A 27,732-nucleotide genomic window follows, 5' to 3' on the forward strand; every position below is an offset into this window, starting at 1 on the left:
ACCAAACAATGCAGATTTATAGCATTCAATACATTTGTGTGTTTTAATTTCTGTTGCGGAGACTAACTTCTCCACAAAAGAAATTGACATGCTGTGGTCTTCAAAGACTCACGGCATATCAGTCTCCGCAGCTGATCCTCAGGCAACTATGGACCCATAGTGGACATGGGATTTCTAGATATCCCATCCACTATGCTGTCACAGCTGGCAGCTGCAGGTTTGACGCTGCATAATTATGCAGCATAAAACCCACAGTAGCTCCTGATCGTGGGCAAGCAGCCTTACTGTATTTGTTAGTCCCCTTAGTGGGCATGACCTGCAATCATCTGATCACTTGTGCTATATACAGCAATGAGACAGCATTGTTGTATATAGCAGAATCATGGTCTCCTATGAACTGCAGTCAATGGCTGGTTTTCGCAGGAGTGCCATTATGACAGACACTTCATCAGACCCCTGGCTGTCATGGCAGCACATCGGCTTTCAGCACTTTGATTGACAGCTCTACTGCTCAATCTGGTTTAGGCTGTGGGCATTTTTCTGGGTGCCTTCTGTTATTAGTGATTTGCTGGCTTTTTAGCTGGCTTGCTGTGAGCAGCCCAGGGTCTGTTGTAGCTTAGCTTTGTTTGGTGTGTCTGTTCCTCTGATTTTGTTGCCGGATGTAGGATTGTTTATTCATATGGATTATCCCTTCTGATGCTTTCTGACTTCAGGTACCTGACTTCGGATTTGGCCTCTGACTTTCCTTGGTCTTTCTCCCTTGTCTTTACGTACCTTCCTGGCATTTTACCCTGGACGGTTACCTGACCACGGGTTTGTCTTTCCCCTCTGTACTACATACCCTGCTGGTATCTGACCTCGGACTTGCTTACTACCCTGTCTTACGGCTTGTCCATGAGTAATGGAGATTCATGTTCACTGTGCTGCTCAAAACAACCTCATGATAGATGATCAAAGATAACACTATTCAAATGCTATTATTCAAAATAGGGGAGACACAAAAGGTAAATGGTAAAATGTGCTTATATTGTACAATACAGCCATAATATACTAAATAGGGTATGCACATAACGCTGCATGAACTGGTCACCAGCCAGTATGTGTACACTACAGACACAGAGGTCTATTAAGTGCATGGAGGTTATGAACAGATGCTATGGGGGGTGATGATTTTGAAGAAAATTTTGCATGGCCCAAAAGGGGATAGTTAGATAAGTGAGGTGGGGCGATAGGCCAGACTAAAGAAATGCGTTTTTAGGCCACTCTTAAAACTGTGGGTATTGGGAAATAACCAAATTGTCCTAGGTAGTGCATTCCAAAGAATTGGTGCAGCACACGAGGAGTCTTTGACAGGAATAAGAGGCTCAGATTATTGAGGATTTTAGTTTTAAGTTATTAGCAGAATGAGGGGCACGGTTAGGGTGGTAGACTGAGATGAGGGGGTGCTGAACCAAGGAGTGCTTTGTGACTGAGAGTGCTAAGTTTATATTGAACTCTGTATTCGATGTGCAACTAGTGCAACGACTGGCACAGGGAAGAGGCATCGATGTAGAGGTTGGGGAGAAATATGATCCTGGCTGCTGCATTCAGGATGGATTGGAGAGGGGAGAGTTTAGTAAGAGGGAGACCAATTAGTAAAGAGTTGCAATAGTCCAGGTGAGAATGAATTAGGGTTATTGCTGAGTCAAAGATAAGAAAAGGTCTAATTCTAGAGAAGTTTTTGAGGCATAAGTAACATAACCAGGCAAGTGATTGGATGTGGGGAGTAATGGAAAGATCTGAATCAAAGATGACACCAATGCAGCTGGCATGTTGCTGGGGAATAATGAAGGATGTTTAGCAAAGGGTTAATAACCAATCAAGTAGGAAAAAGAAGGCGCCAAAATATATAATTTAAGGAATAGCAAAAAGGGACCTAAAACATAGCATTTATTATGAACCATTAAAATTGCATGACACAACACACAAAGACAAACATGTATATTAACCAATAGATAACCAAACAATATTCTGATAATAAGTCCAGAGATAAAGAAAAATAAATTAGATACAGACTAGTTCACTGCACTCCCACAGCAGTCTCTATTTGGAAGACATCTAATAGGGCAAAGCAAGGGAACCAGATGCATAAATCCATAAAGGCATTAGTGCTTCTGTAAAAAAAAACAGCACATATAAAGCAAAAAAATCAGTACCACTGATGATCACCAGTGTTATGCTGTCACAGAGAGGAATACATAAATAAATAGAACGGTCTCACCAAGTCATGATGATGCCGCACGGAAAATGAGTCCCTCTCACTTACATTAGACAGAAATCCAATGGATCATTTCATAATTCCATAGATTATTTGTATGCAGGACCACCTCCCTATGCGTTTCATCCCAAGGGGAATCATCAGGGGACAAGGCAGTCAGTCTGTAGTCTCAGTCTCCATGATGATGGAGTACTCCGCCGTTATTGGCACCTCAAAAGAGCCTCTCATGAGACAGTGAACTAGTTTGTCTCTAATTTATTTTTCTTTGTCTCTGGACTTATTATCAGAGTATTGTCTGGTTAACTGTTGGTTAATATACATGTTTGTCTTTGTGTGTTGTGTCATGCAATTTTAATGGTTCATAATAAATGCTATGTTTTAGGTCCCTTTTTGGAATAATGAAGGAGCCAAACATGGAAATTGCAATATATTGAGGTATATAAATGGGTGTCATCAGAATAGAGATGATACTGAAAACCAAATCTACCGATTGTCAAATAGCGATGAATGAGGAGAAAAGGAGGGGGCCTATGACTGATCCTTGAGGAACCCCGACAGTTAGGTGAAGCGGAGAGGAAGAAGAGCCAGCAAAAGACACATTGAAGGAGCTGTCAGAGAAGTAGGAGAACCAGGAGAGAACAGCGTCCTTGAGGCAGATAGAGCGAGCATAGTGAGGAAGAGCTGGTGATCCACAGTGTCGAATGCTGCAGAGAGATCCAGGAGAATCAGCAGGGAGTAGTGACCATTAGATTCAGCAGTTAGTTGATCATTATAGACTTTAGTGAGGGCAGTTTCAGTAGAATGCAAAGAGCAGAAACCAGATTGTAAAGGGTCAACAAGAAAGTTTTATGAGACATAGTGGATTAGATGGGAGTGGACCAAGCGTTCCAGAAGTTTAGAGATGAAGGTAAGATTGGAGATAGGTCTGTAGTTGGCAGTGTAGTTCTGGTGGAGGGTTGTTATTTTAAGTAATGCATGTATGCTGGTATGTTTTAATGAGGAGGGAAAAATACCAGATGTGATGGAGAGATTAAATATTTTAATTAGGTGAGTGGTGAGAGCAGGAGAAAGGAACTGGAGAAGATGTGAGTCAATAGACAGAGAGATTGTGCTTATCTTTTGAATATTATAATTTGAATAGTGAAATTTAAGATCATCTTAAGGTTTTTTTTCTGGAATTGAACAAGACATGCCTGATATTTGAAGCCATATTGGAGTAGAGCAGTGTATGCCCATTGACTGTGGCCATTTTGGAATGGTACCATGCATGCTCACTGATAGAGGCCATTTTGGGATTGAACAATATGTTTTTGTCTGGAATCACATGCACTTCATGATTGTGGCCATTTTGGAGTGGTATGACATATGCTCAGTAGTGATGAGCGAGTGTACTCATTGCTCGGGTGGTCTCCGAGTATTTGTTTGTGTTTGGACATTAAGTTTTCATCTCCTCATCTGAATGATTTACAGCTACTAGACAGCTTGATTACATGTGGGGATTCCCTAGCAACCAGGCAACCCCCACATGTACCCAGGCTGGGTAGTACCTGAGGCGATGAAAACATAATCTCCGAACACTAACAAATACTCAGAGATCACCCTAGCGTGCTCTGGAAAACCCGAGCAACGAGTACACTCGCTCATCACTAATGCTCAGTAATTGTGTCCATTTTGGAATAGTGATTTATGCCTGCAGATAGTTTCCTTATTTGTGTGGAATAACATGTACTTTAAAATTGTGCCCATTGTGGAACAGAACAATATATACTTAATTATTGCTGACATTTTGGGTGAAAACAACATTTAATATGTCAGTTTCTCTTGTGGGATGTAGAAAAATACATAAATGTGCATCCGCTTTGGAAACACACTAACAACGCATGTAATCCACATGTGACTGCATCATTAAAGATGCCAAATACCAGGAAAAATGAAAAACAAAGCAGCTTTAATTAAGCATGGCATATCAAAAAGAGACAAAAACCACAGCAATAAAAATGCATATAAAAAGTGCACAACAAAATGGAATAAAAAAAAAAAAAACAACAATTTTATTTAGGTAATAAGTGTAGAAAACTTACCAAATGCTCAACATTGGAATATAGCCTCATTCTGCCCGTCAGCTCTCACAGACACACTTTGCTCTGTCCTACTCTGGGTACATGCGCAGTAGCATTGGTTTACACACTAAACAAAATGATGACAAGTTCCCTATAAACTTGCAGGAATGGAGCGGGGTCTGTACATGTGTGGCTCTCTCCATTAACTTGTATTGAAATTCCAGAAAATTGCCAAGTGTGTGACCCACATCTATAAGACATTTAAGGCATCTCCTCTGGAACGAAATCTTCTTGGATGCCATTTAAAATCTGTGAACCCCATATAGCCATATATCAAGTGTACTAGACCAGTAGACCTTTTACCATTACAAAGCTTTTCCACTATCATAAGAATTAGGAATCTCCCTTACCATTCTTCTGCTTGAAGAGGTAACCGCTGGCTATCACATTTAGGAAACTGAAAGAGAGGTGTTCATCTGCATTGCTCTTTCCATTGAAGTCTATGGGATAAAAAAAAAACTATAGATACAGTGTACCATAAAAGGATAAAATGGGACCTTTTTGTTGGGATTAGACTTGGATAAAATCATTTGAATTCCTATGTTGAACTGTAAATTGTAAATTGTAAAGCACTGCGGAATATGTTGGCGCTATATAAATAAAGATTATTTATTAGGATTAATATTATTATATGTTATTGCACCATGGTAGTGTCATCCTTATCCTTGTGTTAATTGATTAATGGGTCTATTCATAGTGAATTCAATGTCTAACTGCATTGTGCCTTTTTTAATAATGCTTCTTTCAATTATGTGTTTAGACTTTTTATTGCTGTCATTTCATAGGAATATTTTCCTCTTTGTTTGTTTTTTTTTTTACTTGACTTTCGAACCTTACTAAGAACACAACACTAATTAAAAGGAAAAGCAAGTTGAGAAACATTGCATAAGAAAAAGAAAAGGCAGCGATCGTGTTCAGTAAATCAGCATGCTTTGGTGGGGTGTGAAATCCTGAACTTTAGAAAAGGAGATGAGCTGGGTTCATCTAACACCAACAAACATGATATAGCCACAGGGTATTTCACCCTGGTTAAATACCAGATGAATTAAAGGCTGTTGCCGGCAGCTGTGATGAATGTCACTGGGATGTAGGCTGATTGCTTGCTTAGTGCTCTGAGTGAAGTATGTCGGATCCTTCATTGTTAAGGTCAGCATGTATTTCCAATGGTTCATGTGCGGAGCTTTGCTGGAGGCAGACATTGGAACACAGGTGCCGAAAAATGTCTGTTCTAAAAAGTGGTTGATGTAGAAATTGAAGACTGAAAATGTCATATAACTAGTACTTAAGAGAAGGCACCCATTCACAGATGTGTGCTAATATAATAGATGTGAAATAAAGAAAGATATTATCATTTTTAACTCTATTTCTAAAATTTCATCACTAACAATTGTATCCACAGCGTGAAGAAGATAGAATCTTGTTGTATTGAGAGGTCTCAGGTTTTATTGTATCTAGTGCCCTAGGGTAGAGACATAGATTCACCAGAGACCTCAATTCCTTCTACTTCATTAGGTGAATCTCAGCACACAGAGATACTGCCTGAACTGTCCTTGATATTTTTACACAGCAAAACATCAAGTGTTTTGAGATAACATTTACCTATCAGTTCAGCATATAATCATTTACTGAATATTACTCTTGTTAAGTTCCACTAAAAAATGTTTGAAACTAATTTTTGTTTATTACATCGATCTGTAATAACAATCCAATAATGGAAATAAATCACAAGAAATCACAAGTAATGACAGATACTTACAGCAATGTATTGAATAGAGTGCTTAGCTTTTTATTTTCATAAAAACAGGGATCACAAGTAGATCAAACCATTTTGACAGGCGTTAGACAAACATCTTATATATGTAAGAGCCACATAACTTTCTCCTGACAGCAGATGTTAGTGAAAAGAGGAATTAAAGAGGTTGTCCAGTTCTATTACATTGATGACTTATCCTTAGGATAGGTCATCAATCTCTGATTGGCTGGGGTCAGACACCCGGCACCCATGCCGATCAGCTGTTATCAGTGTCGGCAGCGGTCACCAGTAATCCCTTCTGAGCTGCTCCGTCTACTTGCATGGCAGCCGCATGGTACTGCACATTTACCTCTTATTGATTTGAACAGGAGGAGGAGGATGTGCAGTACCAAGCCCCGGCCACTACAAATAGACCCGAGCAGCTCAGCAAGTGAGTACTTCCAGCCGGCGGCCACAACACCGATAACAGCTGGTCGGCAGGGTTGTCGGGTGTCGGTCCCTGGTCGATCAGACACTGATGACCTATCCTAATGATAGACCATCAATGTAAAAGTACTGGACAACCTCCTTAAACATGATGCATGTTAAGATGTGACTGTTAGAGGTGTCTGGAGGTACAGAGGAAGAATAACTAAGATCACATACTAAAAATAAATATATATCTAACCAGAGGCATAAAACAGAGCTACCTTCAGATTTGCCCTTATCAATAGAGTCTTATGGATCTAGTTTAATCCAGGTTGTGCTACTGGCCTTCTTAAATTCCTCTGTGCTTCCCCAACCTCATTATCTGTCTGTCTTTTTTGTGTGTGTCTGTTTTCCTCTTCTCATTTTCCTGTGATTTTAGGCATTTCTTGGTTGCGTTCTCAGAACCCAATTATCAACTGGGAGACCAAGGAGATTATCTTTCCAACAAGGAGCAACTCAGCATTAACAGAAGCTGTCCCTGAGTGCACGGCTACGGAACCACATGTACAGGTATTTTCTTTACCTCCAGCATATACAGAGTTCTATGACATCTGTGACAAGAAGAATGTAGATTAGCTTCCTCCACACAGGCATTATAACTGTCCCATTGAGCTGCTTCCTGGGGCAGCTATTCCTTTTGGTAACAAATACCCTTTGGCGGCACCTGAGCTTCAAGCCTTAAAGGAGTATATTGATGAAAATCTGGCCAAAGGCTTCATAAGTCCTTCTTCCTCACCAGCAGGGGCACCTATCTTTTTTGTAAAGAAGAAGGATGGGACCCTGAGACCCTGTGTTGACTATTGGGAACTCAATAAGGTAACCGTACGAAACCGTTACCCTTTGCCTCTGATTCCCGAATTACTGGAAAGAGTCCGCCATGCTAAGGTGTTCTCTAAACTGGATCTTCGTGGGGCTTATAATTTGGTGCATATTCGTCCAGGGGATGAGTGGAAGACAGCATTCAGATGCCGGTATGGACACTTTGAATCTCTTGTGATGCCCTTCAGGCTTTGTAACGCCCCTGCAACGTTTCAACACCTTGCAAATGACATTTTCAGCGATTTGTTGGACCAGTTTGTAGTGATCTATTTGGACGATATACTGATCTTTTCTGACTCTCTACAGGAACATGAAGAACATGTCAAAACTGTTTTAAGACGTCTGAAAGAGAACCATCTGTATATTAAGCCGGAGAAATGCGAGTTCCATCGTTCTGAGATACAGTTCTTAGGTTATATCATCTCTCCCCAGGAGCTGAACATGGAATCTGGTAAGATTCAGGCTATACTTGACTGGCCGGTACCCAAGAACGTTAAGGAGGTCCAACGTTTTATTGGTTTTGCAAATTTCTACAGACGCTTCATTCGAAATTTTTCTGATATTGTCTGTCCCATTGCTTCCTTGACAAAGAAGGAAAAGCCCTTTAAGTGGTCACCACAGGCTCAAGAAGCTTTTGATCGGCTTAAGATCTGTTTCACATCAGCACCGCTGTTGATACACCCAGATCCAAAACTTTCTTTCATTGTGGAGGTGGACGCTTCTCTCCCAAAGAACAGGAGAGAAGGGTCTGCTACATCCTTGTGCTTTCTTTTCCCATAGACTAACCTCAGCAGAAAAGAATTATGACATGGGAGACAAGGAATTGCTGGCTATTATTGCGGCTTTCAAAGAATGGAGGCATCATCTGCAAGGAGCTGCACAACAGATCATAGTGCTAACTGACCATCGCAATTTAGAGCTCCTTAGATCCGCTAGATGTCTTTCTCCTCATCAGGCTCGTTGGAACTTATTTTTAAATCAATTTAACTTTGTTATCTTGTACCGTCCAGGTTCTCGTAATGGGAAGGCTGATGCTTTATCCCAAATCCATGCTGCGGATTCCGTACCTGGAGCCCCTTCCAAGACCGTTCTATCTGATGCCAATTTCATCGGAGTTATCCACGATCAGGACTTGTGGAAGGAGTGCAGGGAGGCCTATGATGGTGATGTATTTCTGGCTAACCCACCTGTGGATATTAATCTTGTCTTTAAGGGTGGCATGTGGTTCAGAGATCAACGTATCTACGTCCCTGAGGTCGTCCGTCTGCAGATCCTCAAGTTGGTACATGACTCCAGGTTGGCTGGTCACAGGGGGGTACAGAAGACACAAGAGTTCCTGAGCCGATTCTTCTGGTGGCCAACTTGCCTGAAGGATACCAAGGACTATGTTCTCTCTTGCAAGGAATGTGCTCGCTACAAGACTCCTCATGTGGCACCTACGGGTCTCAGAGCGCCTGAAAATTTACACCTTTCTTTGCCAATCTGGGTTATCATCCATGTATCTTACCTAGGTCTCCAATTAATTCTCCGGTTCCGGCAGTGGAGGAAAGGCTGACTGCGATGAGGCAAAATCTGGAGGTTCTGAAGGAATCCCTGACCACAGCTCAAGAACGTTATAAGAGATCGGCTGATAGATTCCGTAAACCTGCACCCATGTTCAAGGTAGGAGATTCCGTGTGGTTAGCAACTAAGAATCTGAAGTTAAACGTTCCTTCACAAAAACTTGGACAGAAATTCATTGGCCCTTTCAAGATCAATGGTATTTTGAGCTCTGTGGCCTGCCGGCTGAAGCTGCCTAGGACAATGAAGGTACACCCAGTTTTTCATGTATCTTTACTAAAGCCTGTATCTCCTAATACCTTCCAGGGACGTGTTGTGCCACCTCCGCAGCCTGTGGTGATTGATGGGCAAGAACAATTTGTGGTAAAGGAAATTGTTGATTCCAGGATTCACAGGAATCGGCTCCAATATCTGATAAGATGGAAGGGATATCCCCCTTGGGAACCTGTGGAAAACATCAATGCCCAACAGAAGATTTCTCGTTTTCATCAGAGATTCCCTGAGAAACCAGGTCCAGGATCGTCCTGAGGCTGCTTCTAAGGAGGGAGTAATGTCAGGACTCTGAACATTTTTTATTACCTTTTGTGCATTACTGCCCTTTTCCAAGATGGCGTCTTTGGTCTTATGTGCACTGTGTCTTCCTGCTATAAAACTCCACCCCAGCCCTCAGTCTGTGCTAGAGTATTCTGCCTTGCATCCAGCTCCTGACCTCTGGTTACTCCCTGGCTATATGCCTGCTCCTGTTAACCTGTGGGGTTATCCTGCTACTCTGCTCTGAGTTCCTGGTGCATACACCAGTTCCAGTAATCCTCCTTCATCTGCTGCTCGTGTTTACTTCCATTTGCATTTGCTGGACATGTAAACTGTTGCTGCTCTGCAAGAACCTGAGACTATTACCCAGGCCTCCCTGGTTGAGCTAAGATATTATTTGAACTGCCTAATAAGCATATCTATCTGTGTTTTGGACTAAGCAAGGACTTATTCGTGTCAAGTATCCTCAAGAATAATTGTGCTTCATAGACTTTTTGCGTGATTGCATTTTCCTCTGAAGTTTCCTACAGACTGCTAAGCTGCATTTAATATTTACTCCAAGTGTTGTGGACTTGAGTTTCTCTCTGCACCTGTTTGAATAACCGTGTGATAATATAGACTTTACCACTTATAAAACTGTGTCCTGTAGTTGTCTTGTTCCATGCAAAGAGTCTCCTGAGTTATCCCCTATAATTATTACATCATGTACCTGTAATTCTGAAGTGTCCTTTTCATCTACAGGCCTGTCCTGTGCTCTTCCTGTCATGTTGATCGTGGCTTGATCATTGGGTATTTTGGTTTAGTAAGTGCTGCCAAACAGGGCTGATTTTAAATAAAATGTAGCCCTGGGCAAAAATTTTAAGTGGTTTCCAAATGCTAATATATTGCAACATCATGCAAAAACATTTAGGGGGCGATTCATTAAGACTTATGTTTCTCTTGGAGTGTTTTGGAATAGGTGCTCCTGATTCATTAAGAGGCTTATGACTCTTCATGAATCATGTGAGTTGCAAAGTGGCATACACCACTATGTGCGCTTCGCACTCAAATATTCACTAGCCTCGGATGGCATAAGATTTGTGGAGTAGTGAATTCTGTCACTCATCATGAATTTGACGTGTGGGTCTCACCAAATAATGTTCCACCGCAGCTCCACCCACTTTGGAGGAACTGGGTCGAGAATGGCTGTTATATTTTCTTGGATAATCTCACATTTGTGCAGAAAATGCAACTTTTGAAAGCTTTTTTTGCCAGACCGTTGAACAAGTGCCAATCAATTATGGTCCAGTTGTTCAGCGCTTGTTTATCTGATATTTGTTGCAACATAAACAATCCAGTCATATCCATCACATCCATCATTTTGCTCTTTCGTTAGGTGATTGCCAACATGTTTACACCTACGAACTCTTGTCTGCACTGCTGGTACGTCTAAATGTGAATGTTACACACACACATGTATGCTACACACACTCCATGCTACTCACACACAATGCATGTTTCACACACATATGCAAATCGCATGTTACTCATATAATACACACATCAGTATACAACACACATTGGAATTTAACACACACATATTAGAATGTCACACACATCAGCATAAAACACACATCAGAATATAACAAACACATCAGTACATAACACACATACAGTGCCTTGTGAAAGTATTCGGCCCCCTGGAACTTTTCAACCTTTTCCCACATATGCTTCAAACATAAATATACCAAATGTAAATTTTTTGGTGAAGAATCAACAACAAGTGGAACACAATTGTGAAGTTGAACAAAATTTATTGGTTATTTTTTAATTTTTGTGGAAATTCAAAAACTGAAAAGTGGGGCGTGCAATATTATTCGGCCCCTTTACTTTCAGAGCAGCAAACTCACTCCAGAAGTTAATTGTGGATCTCTGAATGATCCAGTGCTGTTGTAAATGCCTAATGATGATAAATATAATCCACCTGTGTGTAATCAAGTCTCCGTATAAATGCACCTGCTCTGTGATAGTCTCAAGGTTCTGTTTCAAGACCAAGAAACACAACAGGCAGGTCCATGATACTGTTGTGGAGAAATTTAAAGCCAGATTTGGATACAAAATGATTTCCAAAACTTTAAACATCCCAAGGAGCACTGTGCAAGAGATCATTTTGAAATGGAAAGAGTATCATACCACTGCAAATCTACCAAGACCCGGCTGTCCCTCTAAACTTTCATCTCAAACAAGGAGAAGACTGATCAGAGATGCAGCCAAGAGGCCCATGATCACTCTGGATGAACTGCAGAGATCTACAGCTGAGGTGGGACAGTCTGTCCATAGGACAACAATCAGTCGTACTCTGCATAAATCTGGCCTTTATGGACAAGTGGAAAGAAGAAAGCCATTTCTCAAAGATATCCATAAAAAGTGTCATTTAAAATTTGCAGCAAGCCACCTGGGAGACACGCCAAGCATGTGGAAGAAGGTGCTCTGGTCAGATGAAACCAAAATTGAACTTTTTGGCAACAATGCCAAACGATATGTTTGGCGTAAAGGCAACACAGCTCATCACCCTGAACACACCATCCCCACTGTCAAACATGGTGGTGGCAGCATCATGGTTTGGGCCTGCTTTTCTTCAGCAGGGACAGGGAAGATAGTTAAAATTGATGGGAAGATGGATGGAGCCAAATGCAGGACCATTCTTGAAGAAAACCTTTTGGAGTCTGCAAAAGACCTGAGACTGGGACAGAGATTTGTCTTCCAACAAGACAATGATCCCAAACATAAAGCAAAATCTACAATGGAATGATTCACAAATAAACGTATCTAGGTGTTAGAATGGCCAAGTCAAAGTCCAGACCTCAATCCAATCGAGAATCTGTGGAAAGAGCTGAAAACTGCTGTTCACAATCAATCTCCATCAAACCTTACAAAGAAAGAATGGGCAAGAATTTCAGTCTCTCGATGTACAAAACTGATAGAGACATACCCCAAGTGACTTGCAGCTGTAATCGCAGCAAACGGTGGTGCAACAAAGTATTAAGTTAAAGGGGCCGAATAATATTGCAGGCCCCACTTTTCAGTTTTTGAATTTTCACAAATATTTAAAATAAGCAATACATTTTCGTTCAATTTCACAATTGTGTTCCACTTGTTGTTGATTCTTCACCAAAAATTTACATTTGGTATCTTTATGTTTGAAGTATGATATGTGGGAAAAGGTTGAAAAGTTCCAGGAGGCTGAATACTTTCGCAAGGCACTGTATCAGTATATAACAGACACTACTGTATATTTCTTACATATACACAATGCATCTTACATACACACACATTTTGCTTGCTACATTCATTTGCATACACACAGAGTATAAGGCTTACAAGTCTACTCTTCTTCTGTTCCTTTTCCACACTTCTACATGGTGAAGGAACTCTGGTCCTATTATGATTACATGACAGTGATATCACCAAAGATTCACTTATTGACCCTTCTTGTTTCCAGGATGCTCCACCTCTACTCCATGGCCGCAACCCAGGTGCCCCTCTGTAAGGCCAGATCCTTTTCTGTTGTTAAAGGGTGAAGGCCAGGGCAACCCCTGCGACCTGATAGACCTAGTTGCTAGCGCTAAGCCTCTCCATAGCAGCCCTACTAAGGGCTGCCTTGCTACCACGCATTGTGAACTCATGAGACCTATGCGCCCTTTAACGACCAGGCTTCTTGCACCCTCTCTCTCACATAGTGCTCCCCATGGTTCCCTCCTTTCTCAAATAGGTTTCTCTCTCCTTACTATTTCCATTTTTGCCTTCCACCACAATGAGCAGCAATCTCCAATACTCATACTTCTCTTTAGTCTCTATCTGCAAACCCTTTGTCAGTTGACTGATTAAAAAAATACCCTGCACTTTTTCTTATAGATAGGTGGCTTAGTGTCACTTGAAAGACACATCACAACTCTTCAGTACGACACACACTATTACCTATCTTTGGTCAAAGTCATTGCATAGCTGTGTACTTTTTTGCATTAAAATCGAGAATTTAAGAGTATCCAAATATTTTTGGCAACATTTTGTATGCATGTACAGTATGTTTGTATATATGTAATGTGTGTGTATTTGTGTTTGTAGGCTGTTTTAGACTTTGCTGGTCAATTATTAGTTTAACATGATACCACTCGCCTTAATCAAAATGATTGGTTACTTGTAAAGAGACCTAGAAAGTTAAAGTAAGTCTTAAAATACATCATCTTTCTAAGAAGATGCAATCAGTGCTACAGCTTTCTATGCAAACAAGAAATAAGATATCATGCTCACTTTGGAACTATGATATATATATATATAGGTGATACCTCAGGCCAGAGCACAGTAATTCATATTTGCTATTCATAATTTTTAGGACAGCATAAGTCAATGGTGCAAAATAAATGCACAATATTAAAGTAATGAAGCTGCCATAGTTTATATAAACTAGAAAATGTTTAATTTCAATGTGACTGAAATGATGTCAAGAGGTAACAGCAGATCCTTCCTGAACATATCCCTCAGGGCATGATAACGCCTAGTATTTCTTAAGTGATAACGCCATGATTGTACTATGAAGGTTTTTATTTAATTGAGTTAATTGCACAGCCCAATGTCAGCAATAATGTATCTTGTTTGGACCAGTAGTTTCGAAATTATTTTTTATTCAGTTGCGTCTTCTTTATTCATTTCAGTGGCTTAAGTGGAGACACGGCTTATGTATGAAGCGTAATTATAATGTGACAATTTTAAGTTGGTAAGACTAGCATAAAAGTAATAAAATGGAAAGAAAAAGAAAATGTGGCAGGTGTGAGACTTAATTTGTTACTGTATATTTAGATTTGAAATTTTGATTTATGTAACCATAGACCAAATTATATGTGGCATAAAAGAAAGTTCAGACTACCTAAAAAAATGTTGTATATTAGATAGATTTCCGAAAACAAAGCATTGAATTGAAATCTATAGAAGTCCATTATATCCATTACAGAGGTTTTCAGTAATAGAGAAAAATAATTAAGTAGAGAAAATGTAATTATAAATACATTCATAAATATATTTAATAACCAAATAATTGTTTAGTCTAGGAAGGTAATCACTATAGAATTAAAATGGACACTGCCTTGTTACACCCACTGAAACCTTCCCTAGAATGTTAATGGGACAGGTGATTGTGAGCATGTGCAGTAGGAAACTCCTCTTTTTACCTTTTTACTACATGCTTTCAAGTAATTTCCAGATCACAGCAGCCATTCAGAAAGACATTGTGGACAGCAGGGTCAGCAGCCTCTTCTTACCGATTCTTCAGCACCTCTCTCTGGTATCACCATCAGGGCTGCCACTAGGAATTTTGGGGCCCCATACTGGCAAAATTTTCGGGACCCCTTGAGAATCCTCCCTGGTTCCACCCCAGCCTCGCCTCCTCCCCTCGAACCATCCATAGTCCCACTGCCCTCTCTTGGAAAAACTCCACTTCTGCACCACATTCTCACCAATCACACATTTACAGTTCCCATTAACACATACATAACCAGCAGCTTTTGTTTTGGCCAAAATATTTTTTAATCCGCCATTATGACAATGTAGACTCTTTTGGCCGGGCTCTACTCTACTGTAACTTACTAAACAATTGTTAAAATATCCAATACAATTTAGGTATATTTTTATTTATTTTTTAATTTTTAAATTGACCAATAGTATCACAAACAAGGAACAAATACTGCTACACCATGACCAGACCACATATTACCAACATATAGTGATCAAATAGTACCACATAAAATTAGTAAAAACCACCACACCATGACCAAAGCACATATTACCACAACATAGTGACTGAATACTACAATATTGATCTGTAATAAAATAAGCACAATAGTAATCTATATATATAATTGTCTACGGTCTACTTCCATCTGTTTGTCTGTTTGTCTGTCGCGGAAATCCCGCATCGCTGATTGGTCTCGGCCGACTGGGCACGACCAATCAGCGACAGGCACAGTCCAGCCACAAATTGGCCCCTCCCTACTCCCCTCCAGTCAGTGCCCCCTCCATACTCCCCTCCAGTCAGCGCCCACATAGCGTTTTAGCAGTCTGTTAAACGGACTGCGTTACACCACGGCATTATGCTGTATAACGCAGTCCATTAATGCTGCCATTAACCCTGTTACCCGGCGCATAGCCAATGTGCCATCATTCTGTGACGGACCCAGAAATGCTACCTGCAGCATTTCCGGGTCCGTCACCGCTTTTGACAAGTGTGACAAACTTTTTACTATTGATGCAGCTTATGCAGCATCAATAATAAAAACATAATGTTAAAAATGATGATAAAAAAATTGTGATATTCTCACATCCCGGCGTCTCCAGCAGCTTTTCCCGCTCCTCGCGATGTTCCAGTCCCAGTAATGCTTTGCGGTAATTACCCCAGATGATGTAGCGGTCTCGCGAGACCGCTACATCATCACGAGTTATTGCTGCAAAGCATCACTGGGAACGGACCTGGCGGAAGCATCGCTAAAGACCTGGGCTGAATCCGGGGGCCGCCGGAAGGTGAGCATATAACTATTTTTTATTTTAATTATTTTTTTATCAGGCATATGGTGCCCACACTGCTATACACTGCGTGGCTGTGTTATATACTGCTTGGGCTGTGCTATATACTATGTGGGCTGTGTTATATACTATGTGGCTGTGCTATATACTACGTGGGCTGTGTTATATACTAAGTGGGCTGTGATATATATACTATGTGGGCTGTACTATATACTATGTGGCTGTGCTATATACTACATGGGCTGTGTATATATATTACATGGGCTGTGCTATATACTACGTGGGCTGTGCTATATACTACGTGGGCTGTGTTATATACTATGTGGCTGTGCTATATACTATGTGGCTGTGCTATATACTATGTGGGCTGTGTTATATGCTAAGTGGGCTGTTATATGCTACTTGGGCTGTGTTATATGCTACGTGGGCTGTATTATATACTATGTGAGCTGTGCTATATACTACATGGGCTGTGCTATATACTACGTGGCAGTGCTATATACTGCGTGGGCTGTGCTATATACTACGTGGGCTGTGTTATATACTACGTGGGCTGTGCAATATACTACATGGCTGTGCTATATACTACGTGGCTGTGCTATATACTACTTGGCTGTGTTATATATTATGTGGCTGTGCTATATACTATGTGGCTGTGCTATATACTGCGTGGGCTGTGTTATATACTACATAGGCTGTGCTATATACTACGTGGGCTGTGTTATATACAACGTGGGCTGTGTTATATATTGTGTGGGCTGAGCTGTATACTACTTGGGCTGTGTTATATACTACATGAGCTGTGTTATATACTACGTGGGCTGTGCTGTATACTACGTGGGCTGTACTATATACTATGTGGCTGTGCTATATACTACGTGGCTGTGTTATATACTAAGTGGCTGTGTTATATACTACTTGTCTGTGCTATTTACTATGTGGGCTGTGCTATATACTATGTGGCTGTGCTATATACTATGTGGCTGTGTTATATGCTATGTGGGTTGTTATATGCTATGTGGGCTGTGTTATATGCTACGTGGGCTGTGTTATTTACTATGTGGGCTGTGCTATATACTACGTGGCTGTGCAATATACTACATGGCTGTGCAATCTACTACGTGGCTGTGTTATATACTATGTGACTGTGCTATATACTACATGGGCTGTGTTATATGCTAGGTGGGCTGTGCAATATACTACGTGGCTGTGTTATATGCTACGTGGCTGTGCTATATGCTATGTGGGCTGTGTTATATACTATGTGGGCTGTGTTATATACTATGTGGGCTGTGTTATATGCTACGTGGCTGTGCTATATTTCTCTGCTGTATCTGTGCATCATGAATCATGGTATGTGTTAAAGGGGGGTGTCCACTAAGACTCTTTTGCCCGGGACACTCAAAATCTGGAACCGGCCCTGGCATCACTGATTGAAATGCGACCAATCAATCAGTGACAGGCGCAGTCCGGCCGTGAATTGGTGTGGGATTTGAACCACGCTTCGATGATTGGTAATGCCCGGCCGGTCGAATCCTGTGTATTCATTGCATTATTCTTAAATCTTCATAAATAAACTACATACAGATTCTAGAATACCCGATGCGTTAGAATCGGGCCACCATCTAGTATCACTAGAAGGCTTCTTTCACACTTGAGATAGAGAGAGAAATATTCCCCTGACTACAAAATCCTTCCAGGCATGCTCAGAATACAAAAACGGGATGCGTCGCTGGATTCCTGTTTTGGACGGTCAGCGACGGATCCTGCGTCCATAGGCTTCCATTGTAGCCAACGACGGGCAGCGCAGGACCCGTCGCTGAGCGATTTTCCGACATGCAGAAAAAAAAGTTCCTCTGAACGTTTTCTCCGCCCGACGGACAGCAATTTTCCGACAAATCCAGTGCATGACGGATGAAACGGATGGCCATCCATCACAATCCATCGGTAATACAAGTCTATGGGAAAATACAGGATCCTGCAGAAAAATTTGCAGGATCCTGTTTTTTGAAAAATCAACGGATTTCGACGGGAGCTAAAAGACGGAAGTGTGAAAGAGGCCTAAGTGCCATTATACACAGGAGATTTGTACTTTGTATACAGTGTCCGTGTACAAGTTATACAGTGATCAACGGCAACATTATATGCAGGAGCTCTGTATATAGTGTCAGTGTACAGGTAAAACAGTGATCACTAGTGACATTGCACAAAGGAGCTCTGTATATAGTATACAGTGTATAGTGTCAGTGTACAGGTAACACACTGACTCACTGGTGACATCGCTAGTTGAAGTCCTTCATCTTCGCTTTTCATCTTCATCCAGCGCACACTGGCATCACTTCTTCCAGCCAGGACTCATCTGTGGAGGTAATACCACAGTTATCTAGAGCACATTCTCCAATTTTTACCCAACCTCTACACTACGCCAGATGAAGAAAAAAAGAAACCGTGTCTCCCTTCACAGTAACAGGACATCTCCTCCCCCACACTGAAAACAGTATCCTCAAAAATAATATCCTTTAATTTGCCTCTACAGTAACAATATCCCACATTCTGGACCCCACTTGTCCTCCCATTCTGCCCCATGTTTTTTTCAAACTTCCCTCATGTCTCTCCATATTGCCCCCACAGTCATCCATAATAGTATAATGTACTCCATAGTCATATATAGCAGTATAATGCACCCCATAATAGTATAATGTACACCATAGTAATATATAGTATAATGCACTCACATAGAAGTATAATGCGCCAACATAAAGGTATAATGCAACCTACAGTATTATAATGCACCCCCATAGTACTATAATGCACCCCCATAGCAGTATAATGCACCCCCATAGCAGTATAATGCACCCTTTAGTACTGTAATGCAGCCCCATGGGAGTATAATGCAACCCCATATGAGTTTAATGCAGCCCCATAGGTGTATAATGCACTTCCATAGCAGTATAATTCACCCTATAGTACTATAATGCAGCCCCATAGGAGTATAATGCAGCAGCTACATAGGATTATAATGCAGTAGCCCAATAGGACTATAATGCAGCAGCCCTATACGAGCATAATGCAGCAATCCCACAGGAGTATAATGCAGCAGCCCCATAGCAGTATAATGCACCCCATAGCATAGTGCAACAGGCCCATAGCAGTATAATGCACCCCATAGAATAATGCAGCAGGCCCATAGCAGTATAATGCACCCATAGTATAATGCAGCAGCCCCATAGTATAATGCACCCATAGGAGTATAATGCACCTAATAGTATAATGTAGCAGCCTCATAGAAGTATAATGCACCCCATAGCATAATGCAGCAGCCCCAGAGCATTATAATGTAGCAGCCCCATAGTATTATGTACCCCATAGTATAATGCATCCCCTTTCAATTCCCTCTCATAGTAGTATAATGCACCCCATTCTGGTTTAATATGCCCCTTACAGCGGTTTTACAAAAAAAAGTTTTTCCTGGCTGAGCTTCAGCGATGTCCTCACCCGCGATTCAACTGAGGCGAGCAGTGACGTCATATGTCAGCGACGTGCGTGCTGACGTCAGCTGCCGGCCTGTGATTGGCTGGCGGCTGTTAACTGTGGCTGTGCAGGAGGAATCTCCTGCACATCAACAAACTTTAACTGATCGTGTGTCGGAGGACGCGCGATACGTTACTGAAGTGGCAGGATCCTGCAGCAGGATCGGTGAGCAGAACAGAGGGGGCTCGATGTGGGCCCCTTCTGTTCATCGGGACCCACTGCCAATCTGGTCATGCTGAAGGATATTGCAGGCAGCAGATCACTCTCTATGGTGTCTCCAGACTCTGTCATGTCTGTCACATGTGCTCAGTGTGAACCTGCTTTCATCTGTGAAGAGCACAGGGCACCAGTGGCGAATTTGCCAATCCTGGTGTTCTGTGGCAAATGCCAAGTGTCCTGCATGGTGTTGGGCTGTGAGCACAACCCCCATCTGTGGACGCTGGGCACTCAGACCATCCTCATTGAGTCAGTTTCTAACATTTTTCAGACACATGCACATTTGTGGCCTGCTGGAGGTTATTTTGCAGGGCTCTGGCAGTGCTCCTCCTGTTTCTCCTTTTACAAAGGCTGAGGTAGCGGTCCTGCTGCTGGGTTGTTGCCAACCTACGGCCCCCTCCATGTCTCCAGGTGTACTGGCCTGTCTCCTGGTAGCGCCTCCAGCCTCTGGCTTCTTGCCACAGCTCACATTGATGTACCATCCTGGATCAGCTGCACTACCTGAGCCACTTGTGTTGGTTGTAGAGTCCGTCTCATGCTACCACGAGTGTGAAAGCACAACCAACATTCAAAAGTGACCAAAACATCAGGCAGAAAGCATTGGTACTGAGATGTGGTCTGTGGTCCCCACCTGCAGAACCACTCCTTTATTGAGTGTGCCTGCCTTGATAATTGCCAATAATTTCCATCTGTTGTCTATTCCATTTGCATAACAGCATGTGAAATTGATTGTCAAACAATGTTGCTTCCTAAGTGGATAGTTTGATTTCACAAGAAGTTTGATTTACTTGGAGTTATATTCTGTTGTTTAAGTGTTCCCTTTATTTTTTTGGATCCACATGGAAAGAAATAGAACCGGAGGATAGAAGCCGCGCAGACCACAATAAAGGTAACAGAGTTACACACACACTCTGTTTATTAGCCTACGCGTTTCGTGGCAAACAGGCCACTTCATCAGGGCATCAAGATTCATCAGTAAAACCAGGTATATATACCCACGAATACAATCAAAAAAACACAAAACATGTATAAACCCCACCCTCTTACGACATCACTTCTGGTGGGAACACCCACTTTAGATCAAAAATTTGTAAATACACCCATAATATTGGATACAAAACATTAAAATACATTGAAACACAATGATTGATCTTTAAAACCATATATATTCAAACACAAACAGAATCTGGTCCTATACAAACGTTTTATAGATGATATATTTATCATCTACGATAATGCAGATAATACGGTTTTTGATTTCCTTGATGCTATAAGGGATAATCATTGGGGTATAGAGCTCACTCCCTGTGTGGAAAGTAAAAATGTTACCTTTTTAGACTTGAATATCTATATTGATGACGCTGGAGAGATTATGACCAAAAACCATTTTAAAAATGTGGATGCCAATGGGTATGTTCATTATGATAGTAACCATCACAGACCATGGCTTAGAAACATCCCAAGGAACCAGTATTATAGGATTAGAAAAAACTGTACTTCTGATGCAGTATTCAGGGAACAAAGTAAAATTTTGAGGGAGAGATTTCAAGAAAAAGAATATCCTGTGAAGCTTGTCAAAAAGGCTTATAACTCTGTTAAGGGTTGTTCCCAAAATGAGCTTATACATCCTGACAAAAATAAGGGCGCTAAGAAAAACCCTTTTGAAACAAATTTTATCTATTTACTTTTTCGTCACAAAATGTACAAATACGGAATATATTAGAAAAACATTGGATCTTAAATGATCCCATCCTCAACAAGGTGGTTCCTAGGAAACCAACAGTAACATTTAAAAGGGCCCCCACCATCAAAAACGTCTTGGCACCCAGTGTAGTAAAGATTTCCACCTCTGGATGCACTTTAGTAGGTAAGGAATGGATTGGCCGTAATGGGTCTTACCGATGTAATAGACGTGGGTGTAAATGTTGTAGATCTATTAATAACAACGTTGACAGTTTCATGTCGTTTGTAAAGAAAGGGAAGGCTTTTAATATCAATTCTAGAATGACGTGCCAGACAGATTATGTAATCTATTTAATTCAGTGCAACTGTGGTAAACAGTACGTAGGAAGGACTTCTCAACCTCTTCACAAACGTGTCAACTCTCATAGGTTTAATATCCTTAGAGGTTTTTCTAAACATGGATTATCGCGACATTGTACCATAGTTCATCATGGTAACGTTAAATTATCTGTTACCCCTATTGACCATGTGCCTGTGAATACACCTAGGAGATTGGAGATCCTGGCTAAAAAAGAAACATATTGGATATTTAAGTTGGGCACTTTAAGCCCTGGTGGACTGAATGAGGTAAGTGACCTCTTCTAGAAACCAATATCTAATATCATGATTTTTCATCACATTGACATTGACATTCCTCTGTGATGGATTTTTTTGATGGTTGAAGTTCCTCCGTGTGACGATGTGGCGAGAGACTATTGACTATAGTGGCCTCCATTTTCCATGAATCCAGGTGGCTGACTGGTCTAGGGTGCTGCTCATATTTTTGCAGTGTTTGTAGACCTCTAGATCAAATGGGTTCAATTCCTGAATGAACCGTTGAAATAGAGTATATGGGAATTTACCCTCCCCCCTACTTCTTTCATTTCATGTGATTCTTGTTCCAATTAATCCTATTGATATTGAAGTACACTACAGACACGCTATGTAGTGTCAGTTATCTCATATTGGCCCTTGGTTTCTTTTGCTATGGGTCAATATATGATATTTTAAGTGTTTTGAATGGGTTAAACTGGTGAATCAAGATAAATAGTTGCCCTCACCTTAGACCACTTGGTGGTTTAGTGGTATAAGACGGAGGTTTAATCTCTGGAGGATAGTTTTTAGGTTTCTTCCAGCGTGAGTTCTAATCCTGGTTTATCTGGATACCAGAAATGTTTACATTTGTTTTTATTATTTATTGATGAATATATATGGTTTTAAAGATCGATCATTGTGTTTCAATGTATTTTAATGTTTTGTATCCAATATTATGGGTGTATTTACAAATTTTTGATCTAAAGTGGGTGTTCCCACCAGAAGTGATGTCGTAAGAGGGTGGGGTTTATACATGTTTTGTGTTTTTTTGATTGTATTCGTGGGTATATATACCTGGTTTTACTGATGAATCTTGATGCCCTGATGAAGTGGCCTGTTTGCCACGAAACGCGTAGGCTAATAAACAGAGTGTGTGTGTAACTCTGTTACCTTTATTGTGGTCTGTGCGGCTTCTATCCTCCGGTTCTATTTCTTTCCATGTGGATCCATACTGTTTGCCGGGAGCCTGCTGCGACCATACGTGCTTATCCAAGGGAGTTGTGACTTATCACAACCAGACCAGGTGAGTCTGTTTTGTGGGGGTCCAGGTGATTGCGATACCTGAAGGTATTACTCTATGTGCGCTTCTTTTTCTTGCTTTATTTTTTTGAGCAGTGTATATAAAATCAGCTTCCGTACATGTCTGACAACCATTCCATTCCAGTGACAGTAAAATTCCAACCAGAGTACACCTCATTCTACTTAATGTGCTTCTGATTAGGTGATTATTATTATTATTATTATTATTATTATTATTATACATTTATATTAGCACCATTTATTCCATGGCGCTATACATGTGTAAAGGGCCAAATATAGACAAGCACAATAAACATGTACACACAAGTACAGAAGGAGAGAGGACCACCTGAACCAAAACTAATTTAATGATTAGGGCAAGCTGGATGGCAAAACAAGTGATAGTAATATCCCCAAATTAATAGGAATGAAAAAATAACTTTTAACTATGTCAAAGAAGTTGAAAAGAAAAGTCTTGAGTGAGGAAAAGAAGGGCTCAATTCTGGCTTTACTAGCAGAGGGACACAGTGAGCATCATGTTGCCTCCATCCTTAATGGACAGCAGTCCATTAAAACAAGGTCAAGCAGCAGACATTGGGGACAACAAAGCTACAGACCTGCAGAGGGTGAATACGAATCTCCACTGACCGGGATGACCGTCATCTTATTCGAATGTCACTCAGCAACCGCAGGATGACATCAGGTGACCTACAAAAGGAATGGCAAATGGCAGCAGGGGTGAAGTGCACAGCAAGAACAGTTCTTAACAGGCTCCTAGAGGCAGGACTCAAGTCATGTAAAGCTAGAAAGAAAGCCTTTCATCAATGAGAAGAAAATGAGAGCCCGGCTGAAGTTTGCCAAAGACCATAAGGATTGGACCATAAAGGACTGGAGTAAGGTAATCTTCTCTGATGAGTCTAATTTTCAGCTTTGCCCAACATCTGGTTGTCTAATGGTTAGACGGAAACCTGGAGAGGCGTACAAGCCACAGTGTCTTGCATTCACTGTGAAATTTGGTGGAAGATCAGTAATGATCTGGGGATGCTTCAGCAAGGCAGGAATTGGGCAGGTTATTCTTTGCAAAGGACGTTTAAATCAAGCCGCATACAAGGTTATCCAGGAAAAACAGTTAAACAGTTGATTCCTTCTGCTCAGGCAATGTTCCCCAACGTTGAGTACTGGTTTTCCAGCAGGACAATGTGCCATGCTACACAGCCAGGTCAATCAAGGTGTGGATGAAGGACCACCACATCAAATCACTGACATGGCCAGCACAATATCCAGACCTGAACCCCATTGACAACCTCTGGAATGTAATCAAGAGGAAGATGGATAGTCATAAGCCATCAAACAAAAAGGAACTGCTTACATTTTTGTACCAGGAGTGGCATAAGGTCACCTAAAAGCAGTGTGAAAGACTGGTGAAAAGCATGCCAAGACACATGAAAGCTGTGATTAAAAATCATGGTTATTCCACAAAATATTGATTTCTGAACTCTTCCTGAGTTAAAACATTAGTATTGTTGTTTCTAAATGATTATGAACTTGTTTTCTTTTGCATTATTTGAGGTCCGCAAGCAATGCATTTTTTTGTTATTTTGACCATTTCTCATTTTCAGAAAATAAATGCAAAATTTATTGCTTGGAACTTCGGAGACATGCCAGTATTTTATAGAATAAAAGAACAATTTACATTTTACTCAAAAATAAACCCATAGAGAGAAAAATCAAACAAACTGAAAATTTAGCAGTGGTCTCTTAATTTTTGCCAGAGCGCTCTCTCTCTCTCTCTCTGTATATATATATATATATATATATATATATATATATATATATATATATATATATATATATATATACACAGAAACAAACACACATCTCAGTCTCCACTTCTGCACACCATCTGCATTTTTATTATTCCAGATCCTTTTTTCTCACATTAGAAACTCAGTGTCGGATAACACCTTTTTCATTTGGACTACAGATTCATATTATTTTGTACTGTATATGAATTTCAATGCAGTCTGATTTAAATACAGCTGGGATGTATATAACCTTTGCAGCATATACAGTAGAGTTACAGTTTAGTCTAGTGTGCGTTGATAAATTTGGTACATTCTTCTGAATTACATTGGTTTGTACATTACACAGTTTTGATTTTTTTGTCAGTTCATTCACACTTTTCCAAGATAAATAACAGAGTGAAGGCACAATACAGAATTCTTAAAAAATTAAGCTGTTTTTGTTATTTACTGCATGTAATTTATAAAAAGACAGATATGTCAGAAGAGATGACAGCTACTTTAACTTGATATATGTATGGAAACTGATTCACAGAGGTGATACCAGCACCTCACAAAAATGCAAAAAAAATTAGTCAAAACATACCAATGGTATCACGACTCAGCTGTCGAGGGACCCGAGACCACGGGCTCCTTCCCTGTCTCTAACACGAGGGGATGCCCTAGCTCGTCATGTTCTCCAGGATACTTCTGAAGGTAAAGATGCCAAGGCCGCCACCTTTGCCTTATCTCCTGAATCAGCCCTCTGTCTGTTCTCTTCCCCCACCCAGGGGCGCTACCATGCACCGCAGTACACCAACCCGACAAACAAGGGAACATGAACAAGGGTAACTGAAGATACCTGGCATACAAATATTCACTAACATATAACAGAGGAATGCAACAGGGAGTGGAGGATGGGGAAAAAAACAAAGTAAGAGGAGGGAAGGGAATTATCACACTTACAAATCCACACAAAAATCACAGATAACTCCTCCAAATTTCTTCTCATATAAATACCTTTCATCCAAGCCATGCAGCATAAGCTAGCTCTGACATGGGTTTCAATCAGGACCCAGATTATAAAGGGGAGGGGATGGGAGTGGCTAACCAAGCTCAGCTGAGAGCTCAGACTCCCAGAGCTCCCAACATGGCCGATTAACCCTTGTTCTGCCAAAAGAAATTAACACCATTTAAAACAAAGGTGATGTGCTTCTTTTTGGTGCAGTAGTAGGAGCAATTAGACGCTTCAGTCTTCTGGCTTCTCTCTGGTGCGATAACCCCATGACAAATGAAAGCTACAGCTTGTCTTGCAAAAAAAACAAGCCCTCACATAGCTCCATTGATGGAAAAGTAACGGTCTTAGAAAATTGCAATACAAACCTGAAGTATAAAAAAATTATAGAAGATTAGTAATATCGTATGCAGTTAAACAAAACCCAAAACACACTATTGAAATTGTACTTTTTCATAATTTCACCCCACTTGGAATGTTTTCCCATTTTTTAGTACATTATATGGTAAAATGAATGGCGTTATTCAAAACTACAACTCAACCCGCAATTGGCCTCAGTGGGTAGAGATTACTAGATTTGAGGGGAATGTATCATAAGATAAAAACAATTTTTAAATTAGTTTATTGTACTAAATGTACTTTTATTTTATAAAATTGTCATTTTTTTTTACATTTTGGTCTACAGTGGGTACGGAAAGTGTTAATTTGTTCACTCTTTTTCATTGCAGCCATTTGGTAAAATCAAAAAAGTTAATTTTTTTTCATTAATGTACAATCTGCACCCCATCTTGACTGAAAAAAAATAGAAATGTAGAAATGGTTGCAAATTTATTAAAAAAGAAAAACTGAAATATCACATGGTCATAAATATTCAGACTCTATACTCAGTATTGAGTAGAAGCACCCTTTTGAGCTAGTACAGCCATGAGTCTTCTTGGGAATGATGCAACAAGTTTTTCACACCTGGATTTGGGGATCCTCTGCAATTCTTAATTGCAGTTCTGTCAGGTTGGATGGTGAACGTTGGTGGACAGCCAACGGGTCACAGAGTTGATCTGAAGCCACTAATTTATTATTTTAGCTGTGTGCTTAGGGTCATTGTCTTATTGGAAGGTGAACCTTCGGCCAAGTCTGAGGTCCAGAGCACTCTGGAAGAGGTTTTCATCCAGGATATCTCTGTACTTGGCTGCATTCATGTTTCCTTCAATGGCAACCAGTCGTCCTGTCCCTGCAGCTGAAAAACACCCCCATAATATGATACTGCCAGCACCATGTTTCACTGTTGGGATTGTATTTGACAGGTTACAAACAACCATGACGACACATTCGAGGAAGCAACTAAACGGCTCAAATAGTGAGCAGGATATGGAGCACCCCATGGGCAAACAGCGATCTATGTAGTATGCTCCTTCACAGAAGCAGCCCAATGGGAGGACACTATTCGGAGGCACAGGTAATAACCGGAACGCCCCCTGTTTTGGCCCTAATGTCTGTTTTGGCCATTAGGGTGCCCCTTACCAACTTCTTGACCCGCCTGATTGCTTCGTCAAAGGAGGTACAGTACATAGTACTGTACTTGGTTCCGGGTCAATGTTGTCGTTTACTGACCTGCCCCTTGGATATGACAAATGGTGAATTAGTCTGAATGTATTGGGTTCATTTTTTGGCACAATTCCCAACGGGGTTACCACTACGTCTTCTAAGGAAAGTGTTCTGAATGGACCCGCCGCCATTCTACCTAAAGATATTTCTTTTTTTATTTTTTTTGTCAAGACGTCTGGGTGTTGGTAGAG

This window comes from Ranitomeya variabilis, chromosome 6 (genome assembly GCF_051348905.1).
Source record: "Ranitomeya variabilis isolate aRanVar5 chromosome 6, aRanVar5.hap1, whole genome shotgun sequence".
NCBI classification, from domain to species: Eukaryota; Metazoa; Chordata; class Amphibia; order Anura; family Dendrobatidae; genus Ranitomeya; species Ranitomeya variabilis.